Source organism: Polypterus senegalus, chromosome 6 (genome assembly GCF_016835505.1).
Source record: "Polypterus senegalus isolate Bchr_013 chromosome 6, ASM1683550v1, whole genome shotgun sequence".
Lineage (NCBI taxonomy): Eukaryota > Metazoa > Chordata > Cladistia > Polypteriformes > Polypteridae > Polypterus > Polypterus senegalus.
In genome coordinates this window covers 76,110,650-76,136,533 of record NC_053159.1, presented here as the reverse complement: position 1 = coordinate 76,136,533, position 25,884 = coordinate 76,110,650, and the positions used below count along the sequence as shown (strand labels likewise).

The following is a 25,884-nucleotide window of genomic DNA, read 5'->3' as shown; positions in this document are numbered from 1 at the left end:
AAGCATAAAGACACTCAGCCTTCACAATTTACTTTATTTTCCTCTTTTTTGATCTCAAGTTGTATGTAACTTCAGTTATTTTCCTACTTCTTTTGATCTGGATTCAAATGTAATTGTATAATGTTTGTAAATTAAAATTATGGAAAATTTTGGCTAATTATTATTCCTTATGAAACCATTATAAATAGATAGATAAATCTGTGGGGTACAGCCCAGACACAGACAGGTAGACATGATGTTTTAACCTAACACACTTTTATTTTATATTACTAGCAAAATACCCGCACTTCGCAGCGGAGAAGTAATGTGTTAAAGAAGTTATGAAAAAGAAAAGGAAACATTTTAAAAATAACGTAACATGATTGTCAATGTAATAGTTTTGTCACTGCTATGAGTGTTGCTGTCATGAAGGATTTGATTATCATTATTTCTTTCAATCAGGTTCGTATTTGGAGGATGTGTTGTGTTCAAGTTATATTCCATGTTTGTCAACCGTTGTAAAGATAACAGGTTTCATTCATCGAAGTGATCACTACCCAAATCGGTACTCGTGAATCTAAGATGTTTAGCAGGCATTCCTGGTATTAAGTTGTGGATTTGCCTGCGAATATTTAGCGGTAGCATGTCTGTGAACTTAATTTAACCTTTCCCAGTCCTGCAAAGTCAGTTCACGTGAGCCGCTTGGAGTACATGCATCGAAGCTTCTCAGCTGTGCTTGTGCTATCTTGTGCGATCTCGCGATGTTCACAGCTTTATTTAATGTTAGCATAGACCTGGCATACCAGCAATTTTAACTCTGTTACAGAAATTTTAACTCTGTTACAAAGTGATCAAAAGTCTTGTTTAAACCCTGCGTCTTCTTGTTAAACTTGTATCTTGCGAATATCGTATTCGTCGTAGGCATGACAAACGCCAACGGCAGCCTGTCTATGAACTTAATTTAAACTTTAGGTTTATACCGTGCTTTGTTTCCGAAGTAGCTGCACTTATGAATATGCTTGTATGCGTCACCCGCTTTATATTATTTTGCTGCCTTCTCAATTGTGTAATGTGTGTTTTGAACAGGTTTCATTCATCGAAGTGATCACTACCCAAATGGGTACATGTGAATCTAAGATGTTTAACAAGCATTCCCGGTATTAAGTTGTGGATTTGCCTTTGAATAATTAGTGGCAGCGTGGCTATGAACGTAATTTAAACTTAAGCTTTACACCTTGCTTTCCTATTGATATGTGTACAAAGGCTTGTTCAACGTCAGAGGGTTTCCGCAGTAGCTGCACTTATGAATATGCTAAGCACAGTCATTCACCCGCGAATATTTACCTTATATGGGCAGGCACTCAATTACATGGGAGGCATGATGATGCGGGATGCAACTCCGCCTCACACGGTGACCGAGCTGCAGGCTATAACTGTATATATGGACGAAAGTAGGTTCCAGTTATGACCGTTACACATAGAATTTTGAAATGAAACCTGCTTAACTTTTGTAAGTAAGCTGTAAGGAATGAGCCTGCCAAATTTCACCTACACGGGAAGTTGGAGAATTAGTGATGAGTCAGTGAGTGAGTGAGTGAGTGAGTCAGTGAGGGCTTTGCCTTTTATTAGTATAGATTTACAATAGAGTGCACAAACCCAGTGCCGCAGCACCATTCACCCCTCAAGTCCAGGCCTTCTTGCAATGCCTCCACTCCTCTCCTCCGAGCTCTGTACTCTTCCACCCAACTCCAGCCATCGAATGGAGGTAGGTGGCCTCTTATATACATGCCCGGATGGGTTCCAGATGCTTCCCAAAACTCCTCCGCTGACACTCCCCTGTGCTTCTGGAAGTGCCGGCTGCGCACCCGGAAGCACTCTGGGTGTCCCCGGTACTTTTCTCCCCAGCACTTCTGGGTGTGGCGGAAGTGCTGAGGTCCAAGGCTCCAAAGGCACCGGGGCGCCCCCTGGTGGTGACCATGGGCCCCTACAGGGTTGAGCTTCAAAGCAACTAGGGCGGTCGCCCCCACATGTTCTATGGAAGGCGCAAGCCCTCCTCCGGTGCTCCTGGGTGTCCAGGCCAGGTCGCCATCCCAGCCATGATAGATAGATAGATAGATAGATAGATAGATAGATAGATAGATAGATAGATAGATAGATAGATAGATAGATAGATAGATAGATAGATAGGAAAGGCACTATGTACTGTAATAGATAGATAGATAGATAGATATATAGATAGAAGAGACAGTATATGATAGATAGATAGATAGATAGATAATTAATCTGAAGAGGAAATTCACATACTCCAGCAGCAGCATACTGATAAAAACAATATTAAAGAGTGATAAAAATGCACGTAAAGCAGACAATAACTTTGTATAATGTTAACGTTTACCCCCTCCCAGGTGGAACTGAAGAGTCGCATAGTGTGGGGGAGGAACGATCCCAGTCTGTCAGTGGAGCAGGACAGTGACAGCAGTCTGTCGCTGAAGCTGCTCCTCTGTCTGGAGATGATACTGTTTAGTGGATGCAGTGGATTCTCCATGATTGACTGGAGCCTGCTCAGCGCCCGTCGCTCTGCCACGGATGTCAAACTGTGCAGCTAATTTAATTGTTATTACATTAAAAAATGAAGTATTTGATGTGAATAAGAAAAACTTACACATTAAAAACCACACAAAATCTTACTGTATTAACTTGAATCTTACTGTATGTACTGTTTTAAAATCCTAAGAAGCAAAATTAGGGATGGGGTGGGAATTGTGTCTAGTAACAGTTCAGTACTTAACAATTAATAAATAAACTTGAGATACTTCAATATATTCCAATTCCTGGAGATGGTATGCCAAGTAAAAAGGCTGAAAACTCCTATTCTACAAATGTCATGTGAAATTTAACCATATTCTGTATGTTTCAATAGTCTACTGTATTTAAGCCTTTACTTTGATTAACAGGTTGACTATCAGACAAAATCATGCAGTGCGATTACTGCTAGCAGTAACTGATATCCAAGATCAGCCCTGCTTCATCACGTTGGATGTATATTAGTGAATGCCCCGACCAGATGGTACAACATTTTGAGACGTCTTGCCTTAAAGTTTGGGAACCCCTGATTTAAGCAATTGCATTAATGATGGCTGTGAAAGACAAAACGTATGTATTAGCTTTTAGTTTAAAACTATCCCAGATGGGTCAAAGGACAAAACTGTTGGGAGTTGTAAACTTAGTGCTGGCAAACTGAAATATCACAGAAGCACAGTGTCCTTGGCTTATCATTTATAAGCAAAACATGAATGATGCCACAGTTAAAAAGTCTAAAGTTAGGCAGCAATATCTGTGGCAGACTACAATCCAATAATTGTAGTCCAGGAATAAAACAAAATTTAAAGTATTAACTGCTAGTATTTTTTGCAAAATTCATCATATCAAAATGCTGAACTCTAAATTTAGTTTAAGATACAGGACTGAGACAAGTCATTCTTTGGGGTCTGACAATTCTTACACTTTCCTTCACATGTCACTGTTGTGTAATGTATCAAGGATTTATATGAAAGGTACAAGTCTTTGCAGTTTAAGCAGCTAAAAAGTTGTACAGCAATCACATTCACAGGAGAAAACTGGACATTGCTAAACTACCTTAGTTAAACATGTGATGAATCAAGTTTTATCAAGTAAGCTCTTGTGATTTATTGTGACTGAAAGTTTTAATCGTTTGACAGTCTTAATTTAAACCCTTTGCTCAGCAATTTGTTGAAGAATCCTTGTCAGTGATTATAGCCCATAGTCTTCTTGGGCATAACATGACAAGTTTCATACACCTGGATTTGGGGATTTTCTTCTATTATTCTTAGCAGATGTGCTCAAGCTTTGTCAGGTTGGATGGAGTCCATCACTGGACAGCTATTTTAGGGTCTCCCAGAGATTTTCAAATGGGTTGAAGTCTGGGCTCTGGCTGGGCCACTCAGGAACATTCACAGAGTTGATCCTAAGCTACTCCTGTGCTGTTATTTTCCCGTTGGAAGGTGAATCTTCAGCCCAGTCCTGTGAAGCATATCTTGTTTCTCATAGTTTGAGATTTCTTTAAGTGCCTTTTTGCAAACTTCAAGTGGGCTTTTGTGTCATATGGCCACTGTGCCACATAGCCCAGATTAGTGAATTGTTACAGTGTTAGTTGTTCATTTGGAAGATTCTCTCATCATCAAACAGGTTTTCTGGAGTTCAGCCAGTCTGACTATCTGGTACTTGGTCTCCTCTCTTACCAAGACCCATCTTTCACAACTGCTCAGGCTAGTGGTTGTTCCAAAGATATTCCATTTATGAATTATGGAGGCTACAGTGCTCTTGGAAACCATCAATGCTGCAGGATTTTTTTTGTAGCCTTCCCCAGATCTGTGCTTCACTTCAACAAAATCTTGTCTCCAAGTTCTGGGTGAAATTCTTTGCACCTGATAGGTTGGTTTTTGTTCTGATAGACAATGTCAACTGTAGGACCTGGTGGCAGCCTTCCCTAATTATGTACAATCAAATGAACTCACCAAGGTGGACACCAAACAAGATATAGAAACATTTCAATAATGATCAGCAGATAGAGATGCCTCTCTGTCATATTTCAAGTATTGTAACAAAGTGACTGAATATTTGTGTCAATGTGATATTTCAGTTTTTTTTATTTTTATAACTTTGCAAAATTTTCTAAAATCCTGTTTTCAATTTGTCATTCTGGGAAATTGAATGTTGCTTGATGAGAGAAAAAATAATTTAAGCAAGTTTATTACAAGGCTGCAATATAACAAAATGTGTAAAAAAGGGTGTAAATAATTTTTAGATGCACTGTATGGATCTCCTGTCCTAATATCAATGGAATACATCATTGATGAGCTGTTCCCACTTCCAGGACGGGAAAACAGATTTTTTATTCTCAGCAATTTTACCCCGGTAATTTTCCTTGCGGAGTTTGCTTATTCGTTTGGGTAAATGACTCAAGTTTTTCTTACAGATCACAAGTACATGTAAGTTTGGTTGACTAAAGACTATACATTGGCCCTTTGAGTTATGTTTGGCCTGCTAGGTTTCTGCCAGGATTTATACTATGAGTTAAATATATTAACCTTTTTTGTTTTTGAATTATTATTTGTCATGTAGCTTTTGGTATTTTTTAATTTTTATTAGTATTGCCATATTTATTAATGATTTAGTATTTATGTATAGTGTATTTAAGTTGTCTGAATATGTCCTTTGTGTTTTATGAGTGAAACGCCAAGAAGCAGAGCCACCATGATGTCCTTTCTGTGGGACCACCCTTTGCTTTAATATTGAGTTTATGGAGATGGGCCCAGCAGCGTGCAAATCTATGATTAGAGTATTGTATTGTATTGTATTCATTTTGGTTTCTGGACTTTTGCTTCTGTTTTTGGATTTCAGGTTCAAGGATTACACTAGTTTGCTATGGGTTGCCTTTTAGGCACCCCCTTTTTCTTATTTTTGCCTTTTCTTTGTTTCTAATAATTTTTAATACGGTCTTTATTTATAAAGATTCTTCATGGCCTTGCCATTTAAGTCAGATTATTTATGGTTTTCTCTTCCTTGGAAGGTATTTTTGTATGTCTGAGACATCTAAACTGTTACAAGCCTGTGCCCCATTTGTTATCAGACCTTGAAGCCTGTCTGTTGAGTTTGTAGTCAGGCTGTCTAGGGAAAGGACTGTTTTTAGGCAGACTGGTCAAGGTCCTGATCTGCTTTTGCTCTTTTTTTAAAACCCTTGCATTCTTTTTGCTAGTTTGTGTCGAGGCATTACAGCAGTTCCCTGTACTGGGCTGGTGCCCTTTACAACAAACAGTCATGTGAAAACGTAAGTACAGCCCATGCAATGTATGGTTTATTTAGCATATGTGGACATATCAAGATTTGATCTTCATTTAAATATCTTTAAATAAAGATGACAAAATATAGAAACATCATGAATATGTGCATTTTGTAGTCCATAATATAATGTAAATAAACATGTATGCAAATTTCACATATTGAAATAGTAAGTGCCCCCTACATTTATTACTACTGCAGATACCTAAAATTAAAATCAGGTTCCTCAGGTCAGGTGCAAATGATTAGACCATCATCTGAACCTGCCTATTTGAACCTCAGACATATAGTTTGGTTTGCTCTTTGTTTTGAAGAGTGTGTTATCACCATGCCTAGATTAAACGAGTTCTCCAAAGCCTTCAGAAAAAAGTTCATAGATGCCTATGTGTGTTTGCAAGGGACTTAAAAACATCGCCAGACTATTAGAAAAATTGACCATTCCACTGTTCAGAAGTCCATCTACAATCAGAGACCCTTTCAAAGAACTGTCAATTTGTTCAGGGCAGAACACCCTAGCAAGTTCAGTCTCAGAGCAGATATTGAAAGACATCGCTAAAAAACAGAATTACATGATGGGAGCTACAGGTAGCTCTTGTCACTGTTGACGTTAAACTGTATGGCTCCATTATCAGAAATAGGATCTATGTGGGAGGTAAGTCAGGAAAAAAACATTGCTGTCCAGAAAGAAAGAAGACATGTTTGTCAAAAACCAAAGAAAACATTTGCCCAGAAGACCCTGATAGCAACTGTAAAGAATGGTGATGGAAATAAGTTGTAAGTCTGCTTTGCAGCATCAGGGCCTGGGCACCTCACCATTACAGAATCCAATATAAATTCTTCATTGTACCAGAGGGTCATCGAGCATAATGAGAGACCATCTGTTAGGAAATTAAAACTTAACTTTGTAAAGTGGGCCTTGCAACATGACAGTGACCCTAAACATACTAACACATCCACCAAGGAATAACTGGAAAAAAATTTAAATGGATGGATCCGGAATAATAGTAGAATCATAAAAGTAATCTTTCATCATTACACCAGCATCACAACCCATCCAGCACACAAGGACCTATGAAATAACACTAGGTCAAAGCCGCTAAATACAGCTACACTCACATAAAAAAGTTGAATAGGCAGTATGGATGCATGTAAGTTTGTATGTTGCTCCAGTATCACTCCAAAAAGACTTTATATATGTTCTAGAAAATTACAGGATAACTCAGGGATAGTCTAGCTAAGAATACTGACTACATGGTAGCAGTTATGGGAGAGGGAAAGGCTAAAGGACTAAAAGGAAGTCTATGTTCTATTCCCATTTATAGCAGCAGCCAGTGGAAAGTGATACTTAAGAGAACAGACAGAAAGCAGACCTGTGGACACCCATTGGTTTACACAGTTTTACAGTCACCCTTGTACATGCACACCAAGAGTGTACACACTCAAACAAATACTCAGTAGCAAATTAAGACAAAAAAAATTATAAAATACCTGAATCTTGCTTTATCTTTCTTTCTCTCAATTTGAGTTTGTTTGAATTTAGGAATAAATTAGCACAGATTCTTTATATATTTAATGGATATGAACTACAATATAGGAACATATGTTCTGATATTTAGAACATTTTCACTGTTGTGGACAAGTCTTACAAAAGGTCTAAACAGAGGAGTTTTCAGGAAACAGACCAAAGCTCATAAAAATATAACCAATTGTTGACCTGAATTTGGACAACACCCCAAAATGCAAACAAATGATTGTTACACTAAACTAATATCCTTTCCCCCACCATCATTTACTCATCTATATTTGATTAGAAGATATCCAATGCTAGGATGCCAGTCATTGAGTACCACCATCTTTCATTATGGCAATGAGAGGCTATCACTTTTAACAATGCCATGGACTAAGTGACCAGCAAAGAAAGACACAGCTGCCAGCAGCATGGCTACAACCACAACTCCAAATTACTCCTAAGCACTCTTTCTAATATGTATGCCATTTTCTACACTTTTATGTAGTATTATGATCGGAGTTATGACTCCTGAGGAACAAATTTTGTACCATCATACCATTGTATGATATGGTGATCGAAGCAGTTCACATGAAATTGAATTCACAGCAAAACTTAATGTTTTGCTTCACAAAAAAATGTGCAAAACAAATGGTGTTTTGTTACAAGTGAAATTCATTGCAATAGTGCCTATAGTTTAATCTCATCTGCAACCTTTTCCTCTATGTGGAAGAGCATAGCTAAGTATGTTTGGGTACAAAGAGGGTACCCAAAGATGGGACCATATTTGTATCTGCTCTCATGCATGGGTGCCTGGGGATCACCTTCCTGCTTCAGTTGAGGTAGGCTGTACCACCCTAGGACAAGAGGGGGTACTGTCACTAATACGGTCTTTTTTTTTATCCGCAGCTCCAAAAGGCAGCCCAGAGAAGATGCATAGCCTTTTCAAGCAGCCTCTGCTCCTTCAAGTCAGAATTCTTGAACCAACTGGCAACACAGACAGAGCTCCCACTGACAGACTTTGCTCTCTGTTGTTTAGTATTTGTGCCTAAGTACACCTAAACATGGTCTTTAGTGCACAGTACTGCCCTTTCTTGTTTCTGTTTCTTTGGCTCGACACCTTGCAATTAAAGGGGATAGTACAGCAGATACCCCAACTAATCTCCTGGCTGCTTGAGGACTGTCAACTGGTCACATTGCAAGGGTCTTTGGAGGCTCACTGGTAAAATCCTTTGCCTGAGTATGAAGCTGCCAGCAAGTACCCAGAAGAATCCTGGCTTGGATCGGCTTAGAGTTGTAAAAATGAATGCAAATAATGTTACATCTGACCCCATATGAGCAGTACTTGGCATAACCAATAATAATCATTTTCCTATTTTTCTTATTATTTCATTTAATCATTTATTTTGTTTTTCTTACTATTGCATTTTGTCACCCACAGTGTCAATGCAATGGGCATTAGAGATAAAGATGGACCATAATGTTATAAACATGACACCCACAAACAAAATGTTAACAAATTAGCAATAAAAAACTATCACCAAAAATCGAAAATGACAGATGTGAATATAACCATAATTATGCCCAGAGCCTAGCAGATCAAGAGAGCAACACCCCTCTAAACTACAAAAGTAAGCTATAAACAACCAGTGCTTGGGAGTCAAATGAAAACAACGATACTGAAAGAGACCTTTCTTCAAGACAGTCAGACTAAAGAATAGGATTACTAAAAGCAACAACAAATATGTAAATAATAAGAGAAGCAATACATGCAAAAACACTCTTTCATCACTCTCCCCTAGTAAAAATGTGATAGTATTCAACCTGGAATAAACTGCTTTAAAGACAGATAAACCCACATTCATCCAACCATTCCAATGTGAAGCAATACATATATACAGTGTCCTCCATAATTTTTGGGACAAAACACATTTTTCCTTGATTTACGCCTCTGCTCCACAGTTTAAAATCACAAATTAAACAATTCAACAGTGACTAAACTGCACATTGCAGACTTTATTTTAATGGTATTTGCATACATTTCAGTCACACCATGTAGAAATTACAACACATTTTATACACGGTTGCCCCATTTCAGGGCACCATAATAATAATAATAATAATAGTTGGGATAATTGGCGACACATGTGTTTGTGATTACTCAGGTGTGTTTCATCGCAGTGATAAGATGCCTAGGCTTGCTTCTACTTACAGACTACTTTTGGAGTTTATGTTGCCATTATTCAACATTAAAATAAGAGCTATGCCAATGAAAGTCAAATAAGCAATTATGAAGCTGAAAAGCAAGAATGAAAACATTAGATACATTGGTAAAACCTTCGGATTACCTAAATCAACTGTCTGGAATATCATTAAGAAGAAATAATGCACTGGTGAGCTCAGTCATTGTAAAGGGACTGTTAGGCCAAGGAAGATCTCCACTGCTGATGACAGAAGAATCCTTACTATGGTAAAGAAAAAAGCACCAAGCGCCTGTCCAACAAATCAGAAAGTCTTCAGAAGGACAATGTATGTGTCAGAGACTACTATCTGCAGAATACTTCATGAACAGAAATACAGAGGCCACAATCTTAGCCACAAAAGCAGGATGGCCAGATTACAGTTTGTTAAAAAGTACTTGCAGACTGCAGAATTCTGGACAAGGGTCTTGTGAACAGAAGAGACAAAGATGAACCTGTGTAAAAGTGATGGCAAGAGCAAAGAAATTAAACTACCCAAGATCCAAAGCAGACCTCTTCATCTGTTAAACATGGTGGTTGGGGGAGTTATGGCTTGGGCATATATGGCTGCCACAAGTACTGACACACGTATCGTCATTGATGATGGAACTACTGATGGCAGCTGCATAATGAATTCTGAGGTGTATAGAAACAGCTTACCTGCTCAAGTTTCAGTAAATGCCTCCAATCTCATTGGACGGTGCTTCATCCTTGAATGGCCAAGCCAGGCACCCAATTTAAATTTAATTGAGCATGCCTTGCTGAAGAGAAGGGGACAAGTCACCAAGAGAAGTAGGAGCTGAAGATGGCTACATTACAGGTATGGCAGAACATCAACAGAGAAGATACTCAGGACTTGGGGCCTCATGTATAAATGGTGCATAGACACAAAAATGTTGCATACACTCATTTACACGCTCACATCAAGATGTATAAAAACTAAACTTGGCATAAAACCACACACATTTTCACGGCAGCCTCGGGCTATGTGTATGCACATTTCTGCTTGGTTTTGTAAACAGGTGGTACCCAGTCAAAGCAGTGCTCCTGTTTCTACGTGGTTTTCCTTTTTTATATTTGTATCAGTATGTATATCACATTTTACAAACAAATTGTTATATTAATTTAAATAATGTGTACTATTAATAAACATGTAGGGGCATGGTGGCGTGGCAGAAGCGTTGCTGCCTCGCAGTAATGGTGTCAAATCCCAGGTGTTCTCTGCCTGGAGTTTGTATGTTTTCCTGGTGGCTTTCCTCCACATGCTTTTATTTCCTTCCAAAGGTGGGCAGGTTAGGGAATTGTGGGATGCTAGATTGACGCTACTAGTGTATTTGTGTGCTCATATTCACCCTACAATCAGCTGGTGCCCATCCAGGGATTGCTCCTGCATCATGCTCAATGCTTGCTGGGATTGGCACCAGCCTGGATGGATGGAATAATCAAACATGTATAACGAAGATTTTTCAATGTTCCTTAGAACTTTTTCAAAATTGGCTTACAGCTGGTTTTACATTCATTACAGACAGTTATTGTGTGCCGATTGGTTATGAGAGAGAAAACAGTAGGACAAGAATTGGGGGATGGAAGTAGTACTGCTATAATAAATAAAGACCATCCAGAAGAATATCCATTAAATTCCCAGGACACCTTGCCACAATATCTCTAAAAAATGATTGTAAAAGCAGCTGTATGTTCAATGCAGAGAATATTGATGGTAGTTGTGACGAGGCTCCAAGAGGCTAGATATACGAATGAGTATCCTACTGGTTTCTTTGAAATACTGTGTAAATGTTTGGTTAATGAGCTGGTGGTCAGGGACACTAACACAGAATTCAATTAATGTTCTTCTGAGCGGGATTTCTTTACTGCAGACATGCTGTCTTTATCAAACATACCAAACCCAAGTTCCTGTCCTTTCATTTTCTTAACCTACATAACCAATAACCACATAATAAATATCTTTGTGATAGTAAAACTAGCTATAGACCTTAGAACACTGAGTGTTTAGAAATTTTAAGGAACATTGAAAAATCTTCATTATACACATTTAATTATGACATCCAGGGTCGTTTCTGTCCCAGCAAGAATCATGCGTAAGGAAGAACAACCTCTGGACAAGGCGCCAGCTCATCACAAGATGAATATGAGCACAAACATACACTAGCAGTGTCAGACCCCTAGGAAAACCTATAAGCTCCAGGCAGGAAACATCCAGTACATGATCCCCTTACTGCAAAGGAGCACCACTACTGCTGTGCCACCATGCTACCACATGTTTAATACATGCTTTAATGTATTTCATCATGAAAATGATTTCAAGTATACATCTTAGTGTTATAAAATGTTCTGAGAGCTGCTGTATCATGAACATAATGTATTCTGTGTGGTAATCACTGCCTGCGCGTGCCTGTCGGCATAAGAGAAAGCCTGTTTAAGAAGCATGTAGCGATTAAAGACTGGGATGGGGAACACATAAAATATGAAGCATTTAATGTACTACATTAGTTAAGATGGGTTTGAGAAACTGTAGAAAATTAAAGATCAATTTTAAGATGAAGTTTACAATGTTCTACTGTACTTTAATGACAAAATAAACTATGAGATTAAATTGGAATTTTTGAGATTAAAGTCAGCATTTCAACCTTAATCTGGACAGATATTTTTTGTCTTTAGTGTCTCTATTTTAATTTTCTCCTCTGTTGTCCTAATAAGCTTCTGTATGACTCTCTGATGGTGGACTGTGACTCGCCTATTCACATTGACTTCGATATCTGACCATTTCTTTTTTTAATTCGGCATCATGCAACTTTCTGAACTTGCCTCGTCCAACTTGTGCCACTGCATCATTTTCCTTTTGGTACTTATACCACTGCTTAAGCCACCAAATAGTACATTTTTCGTTGCCTCCACATCATTGAGCAAGACCTCCAGCTAGCAATTGCTGAAGTTCTTTTTTTGCATGTGCTTTTGCCATTGTCTTTTAACAAAACACTGAATGAAAAGGGTTATTTATATTGATTTAGTAAATTCAAATAGGCAAAAATACTGGGAGAAGTTAGGGTGAGGCTGTAGGTGCGTGCATGAGCATTACAACTCACATTGATTGGGATTTATAAAGGTTAAAGCACATAGAACTTTGCTCACACAGTTTTACGCACCTGAATGTTTTTGTGTGCACACACATTTCTATTTTTGTCTGTCTGCCATGTTTTACTGTGAATTCTACGCAAGGTGTTATACATGAGGCCCCTGATAATGTGTATGAATCGAAGATTTCAAGTAGTCATGGCATGCAAGGGATAAGCAACAAAGTCCTAAATATGACTGCTTTAATATATGTACCATTGTTATGTCTCAAATATTATGGTGCCCTAAAATAGGGGACCATGTACAAAAAGTGTTGCAATTTCTACATGGTGCAACTGAAATGTATGCAAATAACCTTAAATTTAAGTCATCACTGTGCACTTTAATCACGTCTGAGTTTTTGATTTGTAATTATAAACTATGGAGCAGAGGGATAAAATCAAGGAAAAATGTGTCTTTGTCCCAAAAGTTATGGAGGGCACTCTAATTTGCATACACTTTCATAGTTTGATTTTTATACAAAAGAAGCAGACAAGGAGGAAAAAAAAGGGAAACATACAGTGCATCAACCTGATAATGTTTTTACTGTATGACACTTCCTCCAGTGCTTATCCTGACAGTACTGTTCTGTCACTGTTTTTAATGCTTTACAGTAGAAGAATGCAATATAATTCTGTGCGTCAGTGTGTTTCATTGCTAGAGAAACAGTTGAAAGTCTGAACTTAAAACAAAAGGGGAGTTAGAATTATGGGAGCAAATTATATTGTGTATCAAGGCATGCTACATAATAATACTAAATTATGAGAGTGTTATGTTTGGAGTAGCTTGTAATGTGAAATTAATGTGCTATCAGCACTCAGCTGATTTTTTTTTTTTTGCATTTGAAGTAGTTCTTGTCCAGTATAATAAATACTAGAATCTATACTTTCTGCAAGAAGAATTATTGTAATGGAATCACGTCTGTTTTCTTCAGATTAGTGTACATTTTGATAGCAGATACATTGTTATAAAATATCAAAATTATTACGATTATGTAAAATATTTAAAATTGTACTGCACCAATTAAAGAATACAACCAAGGAGGCTCCCCTACTGCCTGAAGCTAGCTTCAGTGAAGACCTTCTGTTCTAAAGCTGCTACACTACTTATTTGCAGTTGTTCAACAAACAAAGTATACTTCTGTCAAGTGAAGGCTATTCTCTGACTGCCAGTGGGTCAACAGACAGGGTAGTATGCAACATAGTCTTATATCATAGTTTCAAAAATTCCGCAAAAATTAAATTCACAGAGACCAAAATGTTAACCAGTTAAGTCTGCTAGGAGTTCACCAGTTACATCTGAAAGGAAATATAATAAGTATTTTTGCGAACCAATGAGTGAGTCCAATGACTTCTTGGGTTTTCTTTTCCTGGTCATGTGACCTTTTGTTGTCACCCTTCTTGCAGAGTTGTGAAATTCTTGTGTAGCTGTCAATTACCACCTGCAATGACAAATTGAGAGAACAGTTAATTTCACTTGACCAAATTATAATGCAAAATGTTAAAATAAAGTAAACTTAAACCTAGAAACTAAAAGTTTAATTCACTAGATATAAACATAATAAGCACTAAAGTTCTTATTTGTATGATAAGCAGATCTGTTGTATAGGGTATTATGCTGTTAAAGGAAGTGTGCTTTCCTGAACTATTTACACTTGCCATCAGCTGGGTAATATATTTGTATTAAGACATCAAACAACTGTTCCAGCAGCTACTGTTGAGGTCTTTTAAGCCCAAAGTATCTTTTTACTTTATTATACCTACACATTTAGTTTCCGGGCGCACTATTCTTTGGGGACATACAGGGAAGTAACAGCAGCATATGGGACTTCAATGCATGAAAAGGCATCTGCACGTCAGCTCAGTTTAGCACTCCTAAGTGTAAAACTTAAGAAAATCACTGTAACTTTGTGAAAATGTGCAAATTCCACATACCATAATATAGGCTAGGCTTAGAAATGAACCAAGGTCCTTGGAAGCGTGAGGAAGTACTGCTAAGAACTTGCCTTAATAGTGAATTATTATTGTCACCACTGTAAAAGTGGGCACCAAATATAAATAAGGAGTTCAAATGTATCGAAAAGTATGACTATACTTAAAATACCATAGAGAAATGAGTGATAAACAAAGAAGAAGGTAAAAAGTAAAAATAAACCTAAAAAGTTGCCACCATTAAGGGCTTCAATGCCTGAGTCTTGAACCCTCAGCCTAATGTGCAGGTGGCTTGCCTACATGCTCACCTACCAAGTATCATCAGACATGCTCTTTCTTACCTTCCATCTCTTTATCTTCTTCTCTATAATGATTCTGTTCTCATGTGTGAAAGTTTCCCTCTTCTAATAATTTTAGACCCAAGCTGTAATCTGACTAAGTCCTCTCCAACAGGTCACTTCATCCCAAAGACTCTCAAAGTTCAACAACAGTTTACATTTTCTACTGGAAATCCAGCCTAAAACTCCCATAGTGGATTTGCACAGAAACACAAGAGATTGTAGAGACAGGAACTTTATTCAAACACTTTAAACGAACATATGTCTCTTTCAAAAGTAAAATGAACACCATGTTAAAACAGAGGTGACAGTTCTGTCTCTCAATTAAAAGAATGCAAAAACATCTTCATCATGGGGTGCGTGTCAGGAGTGGGACCCCCAACAGGAGCAGAGGATATCTGGAGGAGGAGAGAGAGAGAGAGACAAAGCAAAGAGCCAAAACGGACAGGTGCTGTTCAGGCTTTTAAACATGCAAAGCACTGCACGAGAAGTATATCACGCGACAGAGCAGCAGCACCAGTCCAGCAAGTAATGGAGCAAAGAGGAGGTAAACTGTATTTATTACCATTGCACCAGCGTTTAAGAGGGGGTTTTAGAGGAGCGTCCATGTCTTCTATGGGTGCGTTCAGCCACCCCTGTTCATAGTATCATTTCACCTTAAACTCTACAAGGCAGCTTCTTCATTGCTTGATTTATATGGGCTACGCAGTACCACTCCAATCAGATTAGGGATCATGTGCTTGCCACTTTAATTGGCTGGAGGGATACTTCTGCCAGTACTCTTCAACCACACTTTGAAAAGGAAAGCATGCTCCTACTTCTTATACGAGACCATACACAGTACCCTAATGGTCAGATACTACATTTTAACTTTCTGACAGCACTGTGTTCTGAGAAGGAAACTTCATGTTTCCATTTATGCAATAAAGATTATGGGTTCCTTCCTCTTAGCATCCCATATCTTTTTACCTGGGCATTCAAAGACAATCTTATCTTTGCAGTGTAGATTTTGGCCTCTTTTAGGAACCTACTGTGGGACTTCCTCCCACCCTGTGACACTTTTAAAATGCCAATCAGACACCACTTTCATACTATCCATCCATCTATTTTAAGAAAATGTAAAACTAATCTGTGGAAATGGCAAACTGGCAGTTAAAAGCATGTTTATTTGAAGAACATGTTACATGCATTTTTAGAATATTTATCTTACATCAACCTTATTTATGCTTTTATGGAAATCATTCATTAAAAACAAAAAATTAGTGCAGAATGATGTTTTAATACAAAAGCAATACAACACTCTTTACAGTGAATTGGCTTATGCACTAAATAGACAACCAAATGAAAACAACTGGCATATAAATGTAGCTTTAACTAAATAAAAATAATGAGCAATCCAGACAGTCAAGCTCGTTTATACAAAAATGCATTTCATTCTTCAGAGCAGTTAAAAATCAGAGATATAGACTTAGAAGATTTGGAAACATTGAGGGGCTTGTTGTCAATAGCTGCATTTCTCTGTTATGAGAATTTAGTCTTTTCACATGCAGCAATCTACAAAAATGCACTTATATTTCCACTAACCTTTCCTTCCTTTTGCATATTAAATCTGACATTGCTTGACAGGATTGTATGGCATATTCAGCCTAGGCAGCTGTTATGGAGTTCCCAAATTAGGTGTCTCTACTAGCAGCATAACTCTGCATAACTTTAATTTTCTGTTGTCCTTTTAGTGAAGCTTTTATAGCTCTTACTTTAATAACCTATTACTCTTCAATTTTAACATTCGCTCATGTAACATATTCATTTGCATCACAAGTTGGATGCTTGTCCTATACTGTAAATGTTTTAGCTCAACAGAGTGTGTGTGGTACTGTATACAATAAATATTGTTTCTAATGTACACACATCTAATATACTGTAACTTATCTCAAATATTTGTTTGTTACATCATCAATCATCTGTGTCATTGTGAAAATGTGAACATTGCTGCAATACACCACATGATGAATTCAAATGAGGTTCTTTTGTGGAAAGTAGTGTGTTATCCTCATATTTTCTTTCCCAAATTGGTTTTTTTTTTTTTTTGGCTAAACATTTTACAAAGGAAGCAAATTAACTGAAGTTGTGCAAAAGAAAACAAAAGTAAGATAATCCTGGCTGAATCTGAGAGTTGTGGATGAGTGTATTACAAAAGGACACATGATTAACTGAAGACAAGTAATATCAAAAAATGAAGTGTAGACATTTACACAATATAGAATTCAAATACGAGTCTGCTTCAAATGAGAAATTTCTTACTAATCCCTGAGACAGAGGAAGATCAATTATAATGATCACTGAAATCACCACCCAGAATCTACTAGGAGGTATCATGAAGTGGAGCAAACACATAGGACTTCAGAAGATTCTTCTAAAGTGGCAACATTTGGAAGACAATTTTGGGTATGAATTTTTTCTGGCTTCAAGGCCTGTTCATTATTATCAAACTATGAAATATTTGAGAAAAAAGAACCCATCTACCCTGCGCCTTGTATTCAGCTTTCAGTTTCCTAATACACATAGATTCTTATCTATACTAATAAAAGGCAAAGCCCTCACTGACTGACTCATCACTAATTTTCCAACTTCCCGTGTAGGTGGAAGGCTGCAATTTGGCAGGCTCATTCCTTACAGCTTACTTACAAAAGTTAAGCAGGTTTCACTTCAATAGTCTACGTGTAACGGTCATAACTGGAACCTACTTTCGTCCATATATACAGTTAAGTCCATAAATATTTGGACAGAGACAGCTTTTTTCTAATTTTTGAAGGGATTGTGTTAAAAAATACTTTAGTTCCCTCAGATTTTTATGCAATCGTTTTATTCAACCCACAGAATTAAAGCTGGAAGTGTGCACTTCGACTACATCTGAGTTGTTTCATTTAAAATTCATTGTGGTAATGTACAGAATCAAAATTAGAAAGAAGTTGTCTCTGTCCAAATATTTATGGACCTAACTGTACAGCTATAGCCTGTATCTTGTATAAACAAGACTGATCACTCTGTAACAGAGTTAAAATTGCTGGTGAAATACTGTGCTTATGCAAATGAATAGGAAGGCAGGGTGTAAAGCTTAACTTTAAATTAGGTTCATAGACACGTTGCCGCTAAATATTCGCAGGCAAATCCCCAACTTAATACCGGCAATGCCTGTTAAACATCTTAGATTCACGAGTACCGATTTGGGTAGTGATGAATGAAACATGTTCAAAAAACGCATTACACAATTGAGAGGGCAGCAAAAGAATATGAGGCGAGTGACGCATACAAGCATATTCATGAGTGCAGCTACTTCGGAAACAAAGCACGGTCTTAACCTAAAGTTTAAATTAAGTTCATAGACAGGCTTCCGCTGGCATTTGTCATGCCCACGACAAATACAATATTCGCAAGAGCTCTTTAAAACAGTTTTCCTTCTCACTTTTCCGCTCCTTCGCTGTCTTCTCCCTTTTCGTTCAAAATATGCGCCTCCTTGCCTTTAGCGATTTGGGTAGTGAACACTTCGATGAATGAAACCTGTTATCTTTACAATGGTTGACAAACAGGGAATGTAACTTGAACACAACACATCCTCCAAATACGAACCTGATTGAAAGAAATAATGATAATCAAATCCTTCATGACAGAAACACTCATAACAGTGACAAAACTATTACATTGACAATCATGTTACGTTATTTTTAAAATGTTTCCTTTTCTTTTTCATAACTTCTTTAACACACTACTTCTCCGCTGCGAAGCGCGGGTATTTTGCTAGTGGTTTTTAAAAGAATTACTTCTGTGCCAAGGATTGACAAATCTATTTCTAATTCAAAAGTTAAAAAATTACCGGGATGACTAAAGCAGAAGTGATTATTTTTTTTATTCTCTGCAAAGCCTCTTGTACTTCTAATGTCCGTCTGAATTTCTAAAAGAGTTATATATATGTAAGGAGCAATTATAGAGCTGAAACCTTTACAAATCTCTTACATATTTGCTTAGTATTTGCAAAGCTTACATATTCTCTGGACATTTTTCATTGACAAAAGGTGTGTCCAAGACCAAAGCCGATGTTAGCTTAGTTCAGTTAATGTGAGTGTAATATCTCAATACACAGAATAATAATATTAAACTTGTGATTGTGATGACAAAGTACTTCATATACATGGTAGATATGTGCAGTATTACCAGATTAGGAGGAAAAAATAGCATGCTGTCTATGTAAAACAATACAATTATACTGTATCCAGGACATCAGAAAAAATAGTTTTAAAAAGGACTGAAATACTGCTGGTACAAAAGTGTAAGTCATGGACAGTATTTGCAGTGCCCACTTGAGGTATTAATGGTTGGTTCACGAGTGGTTTTAATATAAAGGATTAGACTTTGTGGTTAGTGGTTTGCATCCTTTTTCAATTTTTGCTGACATTGTTTGTATCTTGTTATTGTTTGGTGCACTCATATAGCTGATACAATGTTACGTAGTTCTATATAATTGCTGTATGTGAGAGCAGTGTAAACACGGGTAAAATAAGTGGGTGTGTATTTTATAACTGGCTGTATGGATAGATTTAAAAAAAATCAAAAAAATGATTACATACAACTTTTTTTCATGCACACACAGTGAGCAGCAGGAAGAACCATGTGAAGTTCTGCCTTATGGTGTTATCCACTTGTACACCATCAACTCTGAGACAATGGCAAGGGTACTACTCCAATTGAACTCCTACCTGTTACTGTTAAAGTAAGTGAACTTTGGGAGGATGTTTGTTCCAGAGTACATTATTTTTATCTTATTGCATTGTTATCTTTTCACTGAAGCAACTATGTTTGTCGATTGCTTTCTAGCAAGCACTGCCATTTCATGGTTCCATTGCTATGATGTGATGCTGCATTGCTTATGATGCAGTTCCCAGAAGTCATGTCATAACATCACTAGCACTTTTAAAACACTTTAACTTATAGGAAAAATGGGCTAGAATTAGATTGTCATGAAACATGCTTAAAAATTAAGGGAACACTTAATTATCACAGTCTAACACCAAGCCAATTATGCTTATGCTTCAGAGATATCTATCTGTTCAGTTAGGAAGCATAAGCGATTAACTCCTTATCATTTCTGAAGGATTTTTCTGTAGTTTTGCATTTTACTAGTGTTCTTGTCACTACTGGTAGCATTAGGCAGTATCTGCAGCTGATTCAGGTTGCACAGGTAAATGCTGTCACAAGAAGGTTTGCTGCGTCTCCCAGTACACTCTCAACAGCATGGTGGAGATCCTAGGAGAAGGGCTGTAGAAGGGCAACAACCCAGCAGCAGGACCAGTATCTGCTCCTTTATGCAAAGAGGTACAGGAGGAGCGCTACCAGAGCGCCAAAAAAATTCCTCCGGCTGGCTACTGCTATGCATTTTTCTGGCCAAACTGTCAGAAAAAGACTCCAACTTCCTCTAATGGGACCTTTGCTCACAGCCCAACACTGTGTAGCTCGATTGGCATTCCCCAGAGAATACCACAGCCAGCAGCTCCGGTATTGGCACCCCGTTCTCTTCACAAATGATAACAGGTTCACACTGAGCACATGGGAAAGACCTGAAATAGCCTGAAGACACCATTGTGAATATTATACAGTCTGCAACATCATCCAGCATGACCGGTTTGGCGATGGGTCAGTAATGGTCTGAAAAGGCATACCTTGGAGGGTTGCACAGACCTGCAAGTGCCAGGTTATGGTACCCTGACTGCTGTTAGGTACCAGGATCAAATCTTCAGAGTCATTGTCAGACCTTACGCTGGTGCAGTGGGCCATGGATTCGTCTAGGTGCAGGGCAATATCTAGCCTCATGTGGCCAGTGTTGAAGTAGTTCCTGGATGATGACATTTATGCTGTTGACTGGCCCACAAATTCCCTATACCTGAATCTAATTGAAAACCTCTGAGAAGTTATGTTTCGGTGCATCCAACTCTGTCAAGTAGTATCACAGAATGTCCAGGAGTTCACTGATGCCCTGATCCAGGCCTGGGAAGAATCTCCCAGGACACCATCCACCATCAACCAGGGATTTCAATTTTTGACTAGAAAAAATCTAATTCTCTTCACAAGTATCTGTGCAAAACATCTTCATAAATTGGCAAGACCTCTTTAACAAAATTCTAAAGTAAACGTGATAGGTCAATGCTTACCTTGTTTTTCTAGTCTCTGTTTTATCATTTATAATGAACTATTTTAGACTGGGCTCTCTAGTTGCATCTCTCTCTTTATCAGGTGACGGCTGAAAGTAGTTTTTTTAATTGTTTTCAAAGCATATTATTGTACTTACTATGTTGCATTTGTTTGACTGAATGGAAAAATAATTAAAATACACAGGTCATGTACATTTGCAAGTAAAATCTTTTTTGTAGCCATTTTGGCCTGTTTGGCGTTAATCTGGATTGAGAGAACACTACAAGAGCACCCCCAAGTGTTCACACATGATTCACAAAACTAAACATTGATAAAACAATAGACTATTTCTTTAAGAACTGAAAGTGACAGTTTCTGCATGCAATGCAGGCTGCTATACAGGAAAGGTGGATAGACCAAGCAAAAATGGTGGTAAACTTGGATTTTTTTCAGTAGAAAGATTAAAAAAAAGAAAAGAAATCCATGAATGATCTCTTTTGAAATACAGCCAACAAGAAAAAAAAATGAGGGTTTTAACCACTTGTGATGCAAAAGAAAAAAAAACAAAAACAAAAACACCCTGACTTCTCACATGTCCTGGAAATTCCAAATTTGCATAAATTAAAACTCATCCATCAACCATATTGTGCAAAACTAACAAACTAAATCTGCCGGCTGCTACCTACAATCAAAAGATAGTAATGCATAATTCAAAATGAAGACAAAAGGAAGCAGTAACTGACAGTAAACAGCTGGTTAATGAATTGGCACAAACTAAGGATATTCCTCTACTGAAAGCTTTCTTTGTTTGGTCATATAAGAGATTTAATGAACACCAAGATTAACACTTTAGAATAAGGACTCACCTACAGTAGGTCTATCTACATCTCTGTAGCAATCTCATAAATGCTTCAGTTGCATTATACACAGTAGCAAAGAGTGAATAATAGATGCATTATGTCAAGCCCTTAAAGCCTGACTTCTAAAGTGTAATCCATCTTTTGCATGTGAAAAATAGAAGATTACTCAGAGGAAATGTAGACAAGCATGGGAAGAACAAGTTAACACCATTCAGATAGGACCTGAACCTGGGTCATTGGAGTTTGAGGCAGTGACACTAAACACAGTTGTTTATTACCTAAATAAAGACACTTAGTATCAACACAGGACAAGTTAAACTTTCACCACCATAGACCACAATAGGCCTATAAACAAAAATGTATGTATATGCTACAGTAATGATAGAGAATTTTGAAATTGTTTTGTAAAAGACAAGTTAGGAAACCTAGTTAAGATGTTAGCTTAACTAAAATAATAAAATTCATAAACTCAAAAAAATAATATATAGCTGTCAAGAAAAACTAATATTTTTTACAGCTGTAAACCTGGCAGTTAACTTTAGTGACTGCTTTCCACATTATCTTCTTTCACAAAATATGTAATTAGGGTTAAAAATGCAACAGTGTTTTACAAAACACAAAGCAATCTACTTACTTGTTTTTGGATCTGCATCTCACACTAGGTAATGTACATAACATGTACCAGAAGAACTTTTGTAGCTATTTAATCATTTCTATTTTGTCAGCAATGGAACCTTAAATGTCTTCATGAACACAGAAAAATGTACCCATCGAGATATCTTTTATTTGAATAATTACAACTATCATTTCTTTTCTATTGCCTTCAAGCTGCTCTGCAATTTTGCAAAGAATACCAGCAATAAGAAGCAGAACATCTGTATCAAGACTCAATGGAGTGATGCCTTTTAGGAACAATAACCACTGAGGTATACCCTAATGAGATAAACAGCTAATAAACTATTTTGTAAATGTACATACAGAGTAAGACATGCTATTATTGCTGTTGTGATTTAAAGCTACTATACTTCATTAGCATTTATCCTATCCCTAAAATACAGAGCTAACCACACCATAGCAGTTATCAGTCCACTAAAATTGGTATTGCTGCATTAACTTTTTTTCTAAATCATTGAAATATATGGACAGTTGGAATAATTTTGAATAAAGTCCAGGTCTGAAAAATAAAATCATAAAATTATTTTGTAACTAAAACACTCAGCTGTAAACAACAGACATTTTGACATTTCCTCATTTGGACATGTGTCTATTGTATACTGAAAAGTAATTGTAAACATTTCATAAATTTCACACATCAATTGTCTCAGGACTCTTGGAAATAAGTGGCTTCTTTGCTGCCCTTCTTTAAATAAAGCTGTTGTCCAAAAGTCTTTGTCTCACTGTGCGTGCAGATGCACTCACACCCAACTTGCTGCCAATAATGAGGAAGCTCTGCATTGGTTGCAACAGGATTCTGTAGCGGATTCCCCAGGAGGAGATGGTCCTGGTGCTTACTGGACACTTTCAACTGATCATTTTGTGCCAGGGTCAGAATAAGTGAAAATAGGTTTTTATGATAAAGTTACCTTTTTATGCTAATAAAGCTCTTTGCAATTAATTAATATGCAACAGATCACTCTGCACAATAATAAAAAAATGCTAATTACCACCATAAAACCTGAAGCTGAAAACTCTACAAAACACAACATTTGTGTCACTGACAAAACCTTTGGCCACTAATATATATACACACAGTTCGCTGCATACTGTTTGGGACAATGCACATTTTTCATTGGTTTATCTCCTCTGCTTCACAGTTTAAAATTATAAATTATACAAATCAATTGTGATTAAAGTGCACACTGCAGAATTTAAGGGTATTTAAACACTTTTTGGTCTCACCATGCAAATATTATAGCACTTTTTCTACATGATCCCCCCATTTCAGGGAACCATAATGTTTGGTACATAGCAATGGCAGATCTATTAATAAAGTAGTCATATGTGGTACTTTGTCACATGCCTTGAATGCAATGACTGCTTAAAGTCAGCGATTCATAGACATTACCAGGTGCAGAGCATCTTCTCTGGTGATGCTCTGCCAAGCCTCTAATGCAGCCATCTTTTGCTCCTGATTGTTTCAGGGGCTTGTCCCCTTACGTTTTCTCTTCAGCACATTGAAGGAATGCTCAATGGGATTTAAATCAGCTGTCTGGCTTGGCCATTCAAGAATTTTCCATTTCTTAGATTTGAAAAGCTCTTGTGTCACCTAAGCAGTATGTTTGGGAGCATTAACCTGTAGGATGAAGCACAGTCCAATGAGTTTGGCAGCATTTCTTGGAACTTGAGCAAATAAGTAATTTCTATACACCTCAGAATTCATTATGTAACTGCCATCAGCAGTTCCATTATTAATGAAAATAATTGTGACAGTACCTCTGGTAGCCATACATGCCCAAGTCAGAGGACCCCTACCACCATGTTTAGCAGATGAGGTGGTCTGTGGATCTTGAGCTGGTTCTTTGCTTCTTTTCTTTAATACAGGTTCATCTTTGTCTTGTCTGTCCACAACAACTTTATCCAGAATTCTGCAGGTTCTTTTAAGTACGTTTTGTAAACTGTAATCTGGCCATTCTGATTACATGGCTGCCTAGTGGTTTGCATCTTGCAGTGTGGCCTCTATATGTCTGTTCATGAAGTCTTCTGCGGATGGTAATCTCTGACACATACAAATTTATAGGACAGGTGACTGGGGCTTTCTCTTTAGCATAGTGAGGATTCTTCTGTCATCAGCAGTGGAGGTGTTCATTGACCTACCAGACTGAGTTCATCAGTGCATTCTTTCTTCTTAACGATATTCCAGCCAGTTGATTTTGGTAATTGCAATGATTTGCCAATGTGTTGAAGGGTTTTATTCTTGTTTTTCAGCCTCATAATGGCATCTTTGACTTTCATTGGCACAGCTCTTGTCCTCACATTGAACAATGTTAACTGCAGACTCCAAAGGGTAGACGTAAGCCCAGCTTTCTTATGCCTGCACTAATGAAACAATGGAACACACCTGACTAATCACAAACACCTGTGATGCCTGTTGTCCCAAACATTATGGACCCCTGAAATGGAGGGACCATGTAGAAAAAATGTTGTAATTTCTACATTGTGTGACTAAAATATATGCAAATATACTTAAATGAAGTCTGCAATGTGCACTTTAATCACATCTAAATTGTTGTTGATTTGTTATTTTAAACTGTGGAGCAGAGGGGTAAACCAACGAAAAATGTGTCTCCTAAACAGGTCTTGCTCTCATACCAGCCAAACTGCCATGCACCCATCCCCACCCTGCCTCAGGGCTCTTTGCCTCTAACTATCACCTTGGTCTTTCCTGCATTTACCTTGAGGCATCGGTTTCCAAAATAGCTTTCCATTTCCGTATCTTCTGCCTAAATTCCTCTTCACGCTTTGGCAACAATCTGGGATCACTGGCATACAAGTGCGTTTATGGAACTAGTTAATGCACTTCTCTAGTCACCACCTCCTTCACTATCAAAAAGCAGCATACTTAGAACAGATCCCTGGTACAGTTCCACATTCATCTCAAAATTCTCACTATTTCCACCTGTTGCCCTGGCCTCTGTTCATGTTTCTTCATGTACTGACTGTCATAATCAGGGCTGAATTTTAGGGGCTTTTTCAGAAATTAGATACCATTATGCATAACTGTCATTAGGTTCGCATCCCACATTTCTATGGGCATGGTCTTGATGTTCGTGAACTAGAGTTCATTGGCACATTGGCAGAATAATAGGTCAGCGTTTGTACCAAGCTTTATTGGTTCTGCGGATAAATCCTTTAAACACAAAA

General features: G+C 37.6%; 1 protein-coding gene across 8 annotated transcripts in view; it reads right to left on the bottom strand.

Moving 5' to 3' along the window:
- LOC120531189 (poly(rC)-binding protein 3) overlaps positions 1-25,884 on the bottom strand; it is a 393,138-nt gene that overhangs the window by 206,288 nt on the left and 160,966 nt on the right. For all 8 annotated transcript variants that reach the window (XR_005634070.1, XM_039756359.1, XM_039756360.1 and 5 more), the window contains exon 3: positions 14,046-14,155. The gene's annotated coding sequence lies outside the window, so the exon portion shown is untranslated. The remainder of the gene's footprint in view (positions 1-14,045; positions 14,156-25,884) is intronic.